At 47.5% G+C, this 12,085-nt stretch overlaps 1 protein-coding gene across 2 annotated transcripts in view; it reads right to left on the bottom strand.

The window, feature by feature from the left end:
* BICDL2 (BICD family like cargo adaptor 2) overlaps positions 1-11,037 on the bottom strand; it is a 268,403-nt gene extending 257,366 nt beyond the window's left edge. For both annotated transcript variants that reach the window (XM_069651703.1, XM_069651704.1), the window contains exon 1: positions 10,799-11,037. The gene's annotated coding sequence lies outside the window, so the exon portion shown is untranslated. The remainder of the gene's footprint in view (positions 1-10,798) is intronic.
* Between the last annotated feature and the right edge of the window lie 1,048 nt (positions 11,038-12,085).

The raw sequence follows: 12,085 nt of genomic DNA, 5'->3' as shown, positions 1-12,085 counted from the left end.
AGTACACTGCAGGGAATACTTCACTGGAGCAGTGTGTTCACATCCCTAGCACACTGCAGGGAATACTTCACTGGAGCAGTGTATGTTCATATCCCCAGTACACTGCAGGGAATACTTCACTGGAGCAGTGCATGTTCATATCCCCAGCACACTGCAGGGAATACTTCACAGGAGCAGTGCATGTTCATATCCCCAGTACACTGCAGGGAATACTTCACTGGAGCAGTGTGTTCACATCCCCAGCACACTGCAGGGAATACTTCACTGGAGCAGTGCATGTTCATATCCCCAGTACACTGCAGGGAATACTTCACTGGAGCAGTGTGTTCACATCCCTAGCACGCTGCAGGGAATACTTCACAGGAGCAGTGCATGTTCATATCCCCAGTACACTGCAGGGAATACTTCACTGGAGCAGTGTGTTCACATCCCCAGCACACTGCAGGGAATACTTCACTGGAGCAGTGCATGTTCATATCCCCAGTACACTGCAGGGAATACTTCACTGGAGCAGTGTGTTCACATCCCCCTCACGCTGCAGGGAATACCTCGCTGGAGCAGTGCATGTTCATATCCCCAGCACACTGCAGGGAATACATCGCTGGAGCAGTGGGTCCAGGTCCCCAGCACACTGCAGGGAATACTTCACTGGAGCAGTGCATGTTCATCTACTCTGCAAAACAGAAACAGCCCCAGGAGGCCTCGCTGGAGCTGGTTTCCTAGGCTCTGTCCCTGTTGCCGGGAGTTGTTGAGCCAGAAAAGCAAGTCTGGGTTCATTGAGCAACGCCGCCTCCATTCCTGGCCATCTTCCTCGCCCACCACACTCGCTCCCCCGTGCACTGGGCCCCGGCGGGTCCCTTCGGTGCATTCCACCGCCCGGGCGTGATTCGCTTGTTCTGCTTGATCGGTGCCAGGCTCTGCCCGGCCCTACAGGCAGCGCCTGGCATGCGGCTGATTCTGCCCCAGCCCCGCAGGTCTTCGTGCGGCACCAGCCCCACCTGTACGCATGCTAGCCTGCCCCAGCCATACCGGCCTGTCCGAGTTACTGGCCTCACAGAGCACCCCATGACTGGCCACTTCTGTTCTTATATTGTTTGCAGTGTTTTACTCTATAAATCCCGGGTGACACAGCGGGTAACGAAGGATTATGGCACTATTGTACCAACGCAGGGTTCTGGTGGCAGTACGAGTATCTTAATGTATCCTGGCACCACAGCCCCACAAGAAGACCTCAGAGTGGCGGTCACATCTCGTTTTCGTGTCACTGGCCTCCCTCGTGGGGCCACACGACTCCTTTAACGCATATTTCCCATTACATCGATTGGATAATATGCAGACTGGACTCAAACGGGGACTGGTGCCTCAAACGGGGACTGGCGCGGGCAGGTTGCATCCCTTCCTGGGAGACCAACAAGAGGGGCGAGGGCCCGAGGAACTTTACCCAGATTGAAACAGACAAGAGATAGTGTTTTATATTTTTGGCAATATAAGCTTGTGGTGAAATGGCCCAGTGTGTCAAGCACCTGCGGCCGGGGTCTGTTTGGTACCGGTATGTCCGAGGCTTCGGTCCCGAGTAAAACGGACTCTGCCTTTCATCCTCGCGAAGTCAATAAAAGGGGAACCCTGGAATTGGGGGAAGCATATCACGTACTCTTGAAGCAATTCGGTTAGTGGTCTTCGATCTGCGTTACCACCGCAGACTATTTATTTATTTATTTACTGCATTTGATAATACGCCCAGACCCTGAGGTATCACGGGTACCACGGCGTAGGTTACAAGAATACTTACGGCTTACTTTACGATTATCAGTTACAATGATTACCTATGAGTCTTCATTGATATGCGAGGGTACTTACAAATGAATAGGTTACATTGCAGGTGTACAAAATGAAATGATAATCACGTGGCAAAAGCATGTAAGAAATAGGTAGACAAAGCAATTAGTATTTGTTCAACACCCAGGTTTTCAAGAGAGGTTCTTGAAGTGTAGGAGGGAAAGTTAATTGCAAATGTTGGGAGGGAGTGCGCTACCATGAAACTGGAGTTGCCTGTTCTAGTAGTCTTAAAACGGGCAATGAGCAGGTGGGTGTTGGCGTTGGATCTGAGTGTTCTAGTTCTGGTTTTGCGGGTGAGACAGTTGTTGAGGTAGATGGGTGCTTTAGAAGTGACACGTGTAATAGTGAGTTTTTCCTGTAGTATTCTGGCTGGAATGGCCAGCCAATGCGCCTCTTTCCTGTGTGGAGAGATGTGTTCCCTTCTGTTTATACCTAGTGCTGCCCTCGGGGCCTTATTCTGTAATAGTTGCAATTTGTTCATATTTGTCTTCGAGGTCCCTAGACGGAGTACATTGCAGTAGTCTTATGTTGCTCGAATGGGGGCCCTCGATAGTGTGATGCAATTTTGGGGCACGAGGAAAGGACGACTCAGGGCAATAAGTTTGGATGTGTGGGCAGAGGATGAAGCGAGAGCGCTAATGTCTTTGCACATGGTGAGATTAGAATCGAGGTGTGCGCCTAGGGTTTTCACATGTTTAGAGATAGTGATTGGGATGCCATCTAGGACTATGGACGTGTAGCCTGGGTGTAGCTTGTTCAGGCAGGCGGTGGTGGTGGTGCCAACTGGAAGGATCTCTGTTTTTCTACATTTAGGCATAGGCTGTTTGTTGCCATCCAGTTCTGGATGAGTGAGTCAATATTGTTTATGCAGATAGGGGCTTGTTCAAGATTGCCTGTGATGGGAATACGTATCTGTGTTTCATCGGTGAAATTGGTGTATATTACTCCCATGGCGTCGAGAGGGTGGGTGAGAAGCAGGATCCTTGTGGGACGCCGAGCGGGACTGCTATAGGGTCAGCAGCTTCGTCATCTATGGCTACTCTCGAGGTACGGTCTGCCATAACTGATTTGATCCAGGTGGTTGCTTCTTTTGAGAAGTGGAAGTTGTTGGCTAGAGTGAGGCGGATAAGTCCAATAGTCGTAGGATGCAGAGGTTGCCTGAATGGTCCAGTAGGGCGGTTTCAGTACAATGCCTGGGGCGGAAGCCCGATTGTCTATCTCCTAGCAAATGGTTATTTTCAAGATGGGACTGGACTTGGGTATAGGCGATTTTGTCTGCGATTTTAAGCAGAAAGGGCACCGTGGTGATTAGTCTGTAGTTGGTGGGCTTTTTGAGGCGGGGTGTGAGCCATGCTTCTTTAATGCCTCCAGGAATGGAATTGGTGTTGAATGAAGCATTAATGAATTTGGTGATGATGGGGGAAAGTGAGGGTGCACAGGCCTTAACTATTTTAGGGGGGCAGTTGCCGCCTTTCCAGTTGGAGGGTTTCGGCGAGGCTATGGTCTTTAGGACTTGGGGGTGGATACCACTGATACGTGACATCGCAGTATGTTGAGCATAGGTGTCTAGCTGTGATATGGATGGAAGCTCGGCAGTATGTGCTAGGAGTTTTCTTTGCTGGACAATTTTGTTTTGGAGGGTGTTTACTTTGGAAGCTAAAGCATGCTGAATGGTAGTACACCAAGTTTTGCTTGCGGTGACTGGGTTGGGCGGTGTAATGGGGGCGTCTAGTTTTCTGATGATGGAAAACAGTTCTTTGCTGTAAGAGGCCGCGTTGATAATACGCTGATTGAGAGAATTTGCTTTATGCTTAAACACTCCGAGTTTGTAGGTTTTGGAGATGGTGAGGAATTCTTTTTTAGAGTCACTGTTTGGGTTTTTCCTATATAGGTGTTCTAGAAACCTCAAGAGATTTGTTTTTTATTTAGTTATTTAATCGTTTATTTACTTCGGAACATCTGTATTGTACGTGTGGTACCCAAAGGCATTAACCAAGGTACACTCGAATGAATTAATGAAAAGAACGGTGCTCCCAATAGAATAGCACTTTCACGCCCCAGCAAGGGGGTTGGGGCGGACATGGCCTGAAATGGCCCGCAGCCCGAGCCATGGTAGGACGGATTGAAGCAATGGACTCTGTGCAGGCTGCGTGCCATTACCCGTCACGTTAGCCCCAACCTCTGCCAGTGCGCGAAAGCCATTCTCATCCCTGGGTGCGAATGGCTTTCTTTATTTTCCTCTGGAGATTGGCTGCCATTTCCGCAGGGGGAAAAAAAGAAAAATTGCCAGCGCCATCGGTAAAAAAAGGGACTCCCTTTTCCACGTCTATGGCAGCCGGGGCAGGCGGTATGCTGGACCGGAGCATGAAGCTCTGGTCCTGCAGGTAAGGGGGAGGCTCCCTGTTGCCTCCCCACATAAATCAAAATTGCGCCACCCGGGGAAGGACCTCGGTTCGCTGGAACAGCGGGTGGAGAATGTATATTCTCGCCCACTGTTCCAGCCACCCGATTGGCTAAAGGTTGTTCCCTGTGGGTGAATAGGGAATTAGATGACTCGTAACTCACTTTCTATCCAATTTTCCCTGGTCTCAGTCTATAATAAGTTTATTACACAAATGAATTATCCTGCTTTGGTTCACCTAGGACCAATGAACAGATGAGTCAAATCTGTGAACTGCTGCAGGTTATGCACCCATCTCTGCAGCAGGTGTTTAGCCCACTGATCTATTTTACTAACATTGCAACCAATGACCAGCAAGTTAAACACACTAGACCCAGGGGTACCAAAATCACGGGAGAAGTGTGAGGTTATCAACAGGAGCGCAACGAAACCTACATTTCGGGGGCCGGGGATAACTGTTCATGGGCGTGGCAACTTTAGAAACTGGGCAGGACAAACTTAGTGGCTCCGCCCCTCGTTTTAGCCCCCAAGCTTGTCTGGCGGGGAGCCCATGTATCACAGCCCCCTTTTACCCAGCCGTCCTGCTCCTACCAACCACCACATCCCCCACCCTCTACCCGCCAGAATTAGCTCCTCGGTCCAGCATTACACATAAGCGCGCACACACACAAATTATATATATATATATATATATATATATATATATATATATACACACACACACACACAATTACACATCCCATAGACCATACACTCACTCATTTACATGCACACCCAGCCCCCATACATCATACACTCATTCATACATACATACATTACATACACACTAATTTTGCAGACATACATAATACGCCAACATGCAACAAACACCCTTTCACACTGCTAGTTTCAGAAAAGACTTCCCTCGCCTCTCTGCCTAACAAAAAGCAAGTGTGCTCCTCAGACCCCTCCCCTCGGATGTGAAAGGGCACATAACGTTGATGTATGTCCGCTTGCATCCGTGGGGAGGGGGCTGATGCGAGCATTTCATTTTTGTTAGGCAGTGTGGTGATGGAACCCTTTCCTGAAACTTGCAGCTTTGAAGTGTTGCTGCGTTCTGCACGAACACAGTAACACTTTAAAGCCGCCGCCCCTCAGCTCAAATTTCAAGGGGGGATGAAACCCGGACAGCGCAATGGCGTTGCATGCCTGGTTATCAATATATTCTTTATCAACAAGCTCTTTACAATCAAACTCCTCATGGAGGGCTACAAATCCTTGGACCCCTGACCTTATTTATACCACCCTTCGGGCCATCCAACCCTGGAGCAACTGCTCTCCCCAGTCGCCTGAGGCCCTCCTGTACACCCTTGCATCCTTAAAACGGACCTCACACGGTGAACAACTTAAACTCAATCTGGCTGGATTTATACATACATATGACAAGGCCCTGGTCGAAGAAAGGAGAACTGGCGAAAAAAACAAAATATCTTAAGGATTTACAGGCCGCAGCCTTAGCAAAGAAGAGTTACACAAATTGGCTAAAGGCGCACAAAGCGGCAATGTAGCTTGCAGATGCTGAGGCGCTAGTCCGGCTGCTAAACGGTCGGAACTCAAGAGATTTTTGGCAAAAAATAAAATCATCAACAACCACTACGGTAAACACACTAAGTAACTGTGTAGGGGAACAGAAATGAATGTCCCATTTTATAGATCTTTTCCAAAATCCAAACTCAGTATCAACAACCTCACTTTAAGTCAGAAACCTACCGATGTAACTTCTATAGAAATGAAAATCCGTAAACTAAAAAACTCAAGAGCGCCTTAACAAATGCACATTTGAAACAAGCCCCGGAACAATGGGCAGTGTTCATCAAAGAAGTCTTTGACAGAATTATAAAAACGAAGTCAGTGCCATTATCCTGGAAAAATGCAACAATTGTTCCAATTTACAAGGCGGGCCCTAGAGACAATCCAAAGAACTACAGACCGATAGCTTTGCTCGATGTAATTGGCAAGCTTTATGGGTCCACGTTACTTGATGCTTTCCAATCTGGGGCTGAAGAAGCAAATGTCTCTGACCATTCTCAAGCGGGTTTCGCCAAAAACCTCGGAACCTTAGAAAATATTCTCCTAATCAACACCTTAAAGGAGAAAACAAGGGCAGGAGGGTCAACAATTTATGTGGCTTTTGTCGACCTGGTTCAGATCAACAGAGAGCTTCTATGGAAAAAGCTGGAAAGAAATAAATGCCAAGTCTACATTCTGGAACAAGTTCAAGCCCTACATATGGAAACATCAATATCTGTAATATTAAACCAACAAGGCACTATTTCCAAACCTATTCCTACGTCAAGAGGAGTGAAGCAGGGCTGCCCCTTGGCACCAAATTTATTCTGTGTGTTTTTATGGGATCTCAAAGACACATAGTCTCAGGTTAGATCCTTTCCACCAAAACTGGGCGGCTTAACCATCTCACGTCTTCTATATGCGGACGATTTAATCATTATAGACCAAACTCCAATAGGTCTTGAAAGACAGCTGGACGCCTTGAGCGAATATATAAGAACAAATAACTTGGAAATTAATACCTCTAAAACACAGATACTGACATTCCATAAATCATCAAAAGGTCAAATTTTCATGGCGTTTGGAAGGCGTAAAAATCCAAACGGTGGAAGAATTCTAATACTTGGGGGTCACTTTAAGTAACAACGCAACGGACAAGAACATGCAATCAAAACTGTGGGAGAAGACGAAACGCTTAACTGCCCAGGTGAAAAGAATCAAAAGAAAATTCTGTAAATTCTCGCTACAACCAATCATTGTGTTCTATAGAACAAAAGTTGTGCCCTCGATCCTATATGGAACAGAAGCTTTCCTGACTCTCCCCGATAACCTCTGGCAGAAGCTGCTCGAAAGCTATTTCTGGAGGACTCTGCTGAACCTGCCGCCATCAACACCAATGGTTCTGATTAGAAGGGAACTTTGTATTTCATCCATAGGTGCAATCCGTGATAGAAACCATTTGAGTCTTTTCAGAAAACTGATCATCTCTCCACGGCTGAAACTTGTAGACATTAATCACAACGAGTTGCACGATCCGAAATCAAGCCTACTGAAACCATGGGCTCAGAGGGCTAAGGATACTCTGAAAGAAATAGGATCTACGGAACTCGAACTTGCAAACAATCCGACAAAAGTGACCAGGAAATTGGAAACATGGGACTGGATAAAAACTAAGTACTTAGCAGTGGCATATAAATCAGTCTCACACCTGCTTTTGAGCAGCAGGAAATTAAACGATACAAGACCATACTCAATGACATTTCCAAACTGTCAATCGCGACAAACATTCATGAGAGCACAGCTAAATATTATCTCCACAAATGAGGTTAGAGCAATCAGAGGGATCTCAACCTCTAGCCTGTATCGGTTTTGTGATAAGAGAGATGAAAAGGAAACCATCAGTCATCTCATATTGGACTGCATAGGACTGGAAAAAGAGAGGTCAACTCACATGTTACACCTATTTGAGGGCATATCCCATTATGACGAGGAGTTTTGGTGGAACTGCCTAATGGAGGGAGAGAGAACGCACGAGACCATCGCAGTGACCCAATTCTTGCAGAACACCAACTTAACGAAAGGATAGATGTGGACTTTATAATATCTTCTTTCTGTCTTCTCCAACTCTGTCTATTTTTCGTTTTCTCCTTCTTTTCTTTCCGGTGCTGGGATGACTTGGGACTATACAATCATGGATATTTTCATGAAGGATGTAAGAAAATGTGAAAACATTTTAAATTGAAAAAAATTTAAAAAACTGACCTCGAACACAGACGGTATCCTCAGGGCCATCACCCTTAAACAACTCATTGATCCTGCCCTTGCTGCTCTTCTTAGATTGGTCACTGCCTCGATGTCCTCAAAACAAGGGGCACTTTGGAAAAAATACACCTGCACCCCAGAAGAATGAGCAAACTATCTGCCAATCACACGCCTCCCATTTATCAACAAAGTAATCGAGAAGGTAGTTGCTAGCCAATTACTTAGAAAAACCAAGCAATTTGGGTTCCACCCCAAAATTCAGCACCATCCAGCTGTTCGACGACGCCTTTCAGATTATCAAAAAAAGGAGACTTGCTCATGCTGGTCCTCCTGGACCTCTCGGCTGCGTTCGACATGGTTGACCATTGCACTCTACTCACCCTCCTTGCACATAGGATGGGCTTTTCAGTCGTGAAATGGTTCACATCTTACCCGTCAGGCAGACCAGATAGGCTCCCTCAGGTCCAAATGCTGCCTGTGGAGTCCCTTAGGGTTCCAGTCTCTCCCCAATCATCTTTAACCCCCGTGCGGAACTGCTGGGCTCACTCCTAGATGAGCCCAACACCAGGATACACCAAAATGCAATGATACACAGTTGTACTTGCGACTAAAGGTCTAGGACCCACAAGATATCGCGTGTCTACACTCATGCATTGCAATCACTTAAACATGGATGACCAGTGCCAACTTAAAGCTTACCTCCTGAATTCTTACTGCTAGACCGACCCTCCAAGCAGGGATCCACTTAAAGAAGGCTGGACGAAATGCAATTGGACAGGTTCGACCTACACATTCACCAAGCAAAATGTTTAGCCTTGATTGTGGATAGCACTCTCTCCTTCCAACAACGCAACACGGAAGGCTTAAACGGCTTGGTATCAGATCTCTCTACTCTGCAAGAGCAAGACCTTCCTCCCGCAAAAAGACTTGGGAATGGTGGTGCAGGTCCTAGTGATATTGCATATAGACGGGGGTCATGCCCTCTTTACAGGGCTACCGGTTACTCACCTGACCCCCGCCCCCTCAAAGCGTCCCACCATGCTAGGGTTCACCTCATCACTGGCTCTCGGAAATGTGACCACATCACCCCCACCCTGCACAAACTACACTGGCCCCAGGGCTTTAAGTGGGGTAAGAAAATCGATGGTTTGCCCTCATTTGGGGGTGTGGCTTGTGGGAGGGGCGTGGCCTAAAAAAGTACACAAACCGTAAGGTATGCACACAAAAATATATAAATGTTATATATTTGTGTGCGTACCTTATAAAAGATGGCTTGCAAAGTACACAACCCATAGTAAGGTACGCACACAAATATATAACATTTATATATATTTGTGTGCGTACCTTATGGTTTGCGTAATTTTCAGGTCATCTTTTTTAAACATTTCAGGTTTTATAAAAGATGGCTTGAAAAAGTACACAATTAAAGCCATCTTTTATGAAACCTCAAAATATTTCGAGGAATCCCCAGGTTTGCCGGGGGTGGAAGATGCCTCGGTGACCTGGGGAAACAAAGGGACAGTAACTGCCTCTGGTGACCCCTCATGCGAGGGGTCACCCGAGGCAGTTCCTATGAATGACGGAAGTGGCAGCCAGTCACAGCGTCGCTGTGGCTGGCTGCCCCTTCTTTCAGCTTGAAGGACTTCATGGTGGGCGCAGCTCCCGCCGCGGCTGCGGCGAGATAATGTGTCCTGCCAATGTTGCGGTAGGACTGGGGGGCCCCGGCTCAGCCCCACTTTTTGGAGACTGCCGGGGCGTGGCCCGGGCAGGTCCCGGCCCACTTAAAGCACTGACTGGCCCCTCATCTCAGCTGGAATCTAGTTCAAAACCACATGCCTTATACACAAGAAAACTACTGCCTGTATGCCAGCCTACCTGATGGGCAAACTAAAAACATTGTGTGGCACACAGTCACCTCACAGTAAGACTATCACCAAGCTGAAAAATTAGACTGGCGGCAGTGGCAGACCACCATCAAGCTACCCGGGCTTCAGCCCCTCCCCCACCCCCTGCCATTTTCAGCTATGTTGACTCGACCTGGCTGACGTACACAGCTGTGGCCAAACAGAAAAGGACACAGATGCTAAACAGCCCCTGGGCTTAGCTGTTAGCAAAGGCGAATGCTTTCAGACTTAGAGTGAACTGCTTGTAACATTGACACTGCACTAGGATAGTCTCATTAGAATGCATAAAGAAGTTAGATGCCCCACACCAATAAGTTTGCCCCTCCCCCACTGTCTCTGAAGTTGGCGCATCTCCCAACATTCGTTGGGTTAGCGCCCTCCCCCCACCCCCTGAAATTTAGGATTCATTGCACCCCTGACTGGCTGCAAGGAGAACTCTAGAAAAACAGTCCTTCTCACACTACACGCTGGTACTTCATCCCGGTGGCAACCCAGACTGCTCCAGTTTCCTTCAGTTTACGGACAAACTGAAAAGCTGGCTCTTCCAACTACACCTTGTTGTAGCCTAGATTTTGGGTATCTTATGTACCCCCAGCCCATCTCTATAGTGCAATGTGATACATATTACTAATGTTTACTTGATGACCTGTAGAGCAGGTCGTTTCTCCCGAGCTATGTTTGCCCTGTAAAAGCATATCATAATAACATGTGTGCCAGCCAGGCACATTAACCCACTGAGCTACCTTACAAGGATGGAACCCTGTGACCAGAAAGTTACACAAAGATCTCTAAGACAGGCGCATTAAGCCCCCGAGTGATCCCCTTTACAGCAATGAAGTGCACTTACCTATGACGGAGCTGCTCCTATGGCGACAGGTGCACCGCTTGCTCCAGGGTTCTCAGACGGTGCCAGACTCTGCCAAGTGATGCCAGTGTTCCCCAGCGACTGTTTCTCTTCCTAGGAAGTTCCCGTCTCCGCCTCCGAAAGTTTGTTTTCCCCTAGTTTCGGGCCGCTTCTGGTCTGTCTTCTTCCTGGGCCGCTTTCCCTGAGGGCGGATACCGAGAAATCAGAGCTCAGGTGCGAGGCATCTTCCGCCAGCGTCACTGGGATTGGGAGGGACTGGTAGGCTCGCGACTTCTACCACAACAAACGTGCAGGGAGGAGCGGCGCCATCTGGTGGCTGTTGTACATAACGACATCGAAAACAAGTAAACTTGGCGGTCCCTCAAGGAGATCGTCCTCCTATCAAAGAGGACTCCAGATGGTATGACGATAAGCGGCTGTCAGGGGAAACATCAGCAACCACTGGAGTTGGGGCGGGCTGGGAAGCGGGTTTGTGGGGTGTGGTAGCTGAGAGTAACAACAAATCCCCACAAGGGAAGAATGCAGAAGGCGAATGGATAATACAGAAACGAGAGGATTCCACGATATATTTCTCACAAAACTGCCCCCCCCCCACCAAAAAAAAGAAAATATACATATTGTTGGGGAAAGTTTGGTGACGGGCACCCAATACGAGAAATGCACTGGACTACCTGTCTTAAACTTAACAATGGGATTTCCAACTAGTATTAGGCAGTATCTTAACTCGCTTTAAAAGGTGCATTTTCAACTCATTCGGCTTCTTTTCAAATTTTTTGGCAAAGTGTGTCACGTGTCTGTGCCTGCTTATGCGTGCCCGGTTGTTTTCGTGCGAGTGTACGTCTCGCAGATTCCTATTTCCAAGGAAATTGTGTGTTTCGTGCATCTGGTCAGCCCGGCTGGTGTATGTGTACACTCACAGTGCTTAATTTTCGGATGCCTTTTTACTTGTGTATTTTTCACAGACTCTGCTCACATATCGCTCTATAATGTCACAGCGTATTTTCATTTTCTTTTTGGATTGTCTGCTTCCGTATGCGGAGATGCGTGTTTTGTGCAATGACGAATTGTGCAATGTGCTTGCAATTATGTGTATTTTACCCTATCGCCATCTTCTGTTTCAGCATGATCTGGCCGTTCCACGTGTTGTGTGCAGGCAATTTCCGTTTTCTGATGAGTGTAGGCCCTAACGGGGAGAGAGGACGGAGTGTTTGTAGTTCGGGCTTCTGTTGCTGGAGTGTTGGCGTGTGTTCCGTGTAGTTTACAAAAGCC

This window comes from Ambystoma mexicanum, chromosome 3p, assembly GCF_040938575.1.
Source record: "Ambystoma mexicanum isolate Mex_15411 chromosome 3p, UKY_AmexF1_1, whole genome shotgun sequence".
Lineage (NCBI taxonomy): Eukaryota > Metazoa > Chordata > Amphibia > Caudata > Ambystomatidae > Ambystoma > Ambystoma mexicanum.
Note: the sequence above shows the minus strand (reverse complement) of the source record. Positions and strands in the feature narration are given on the sequence as shown.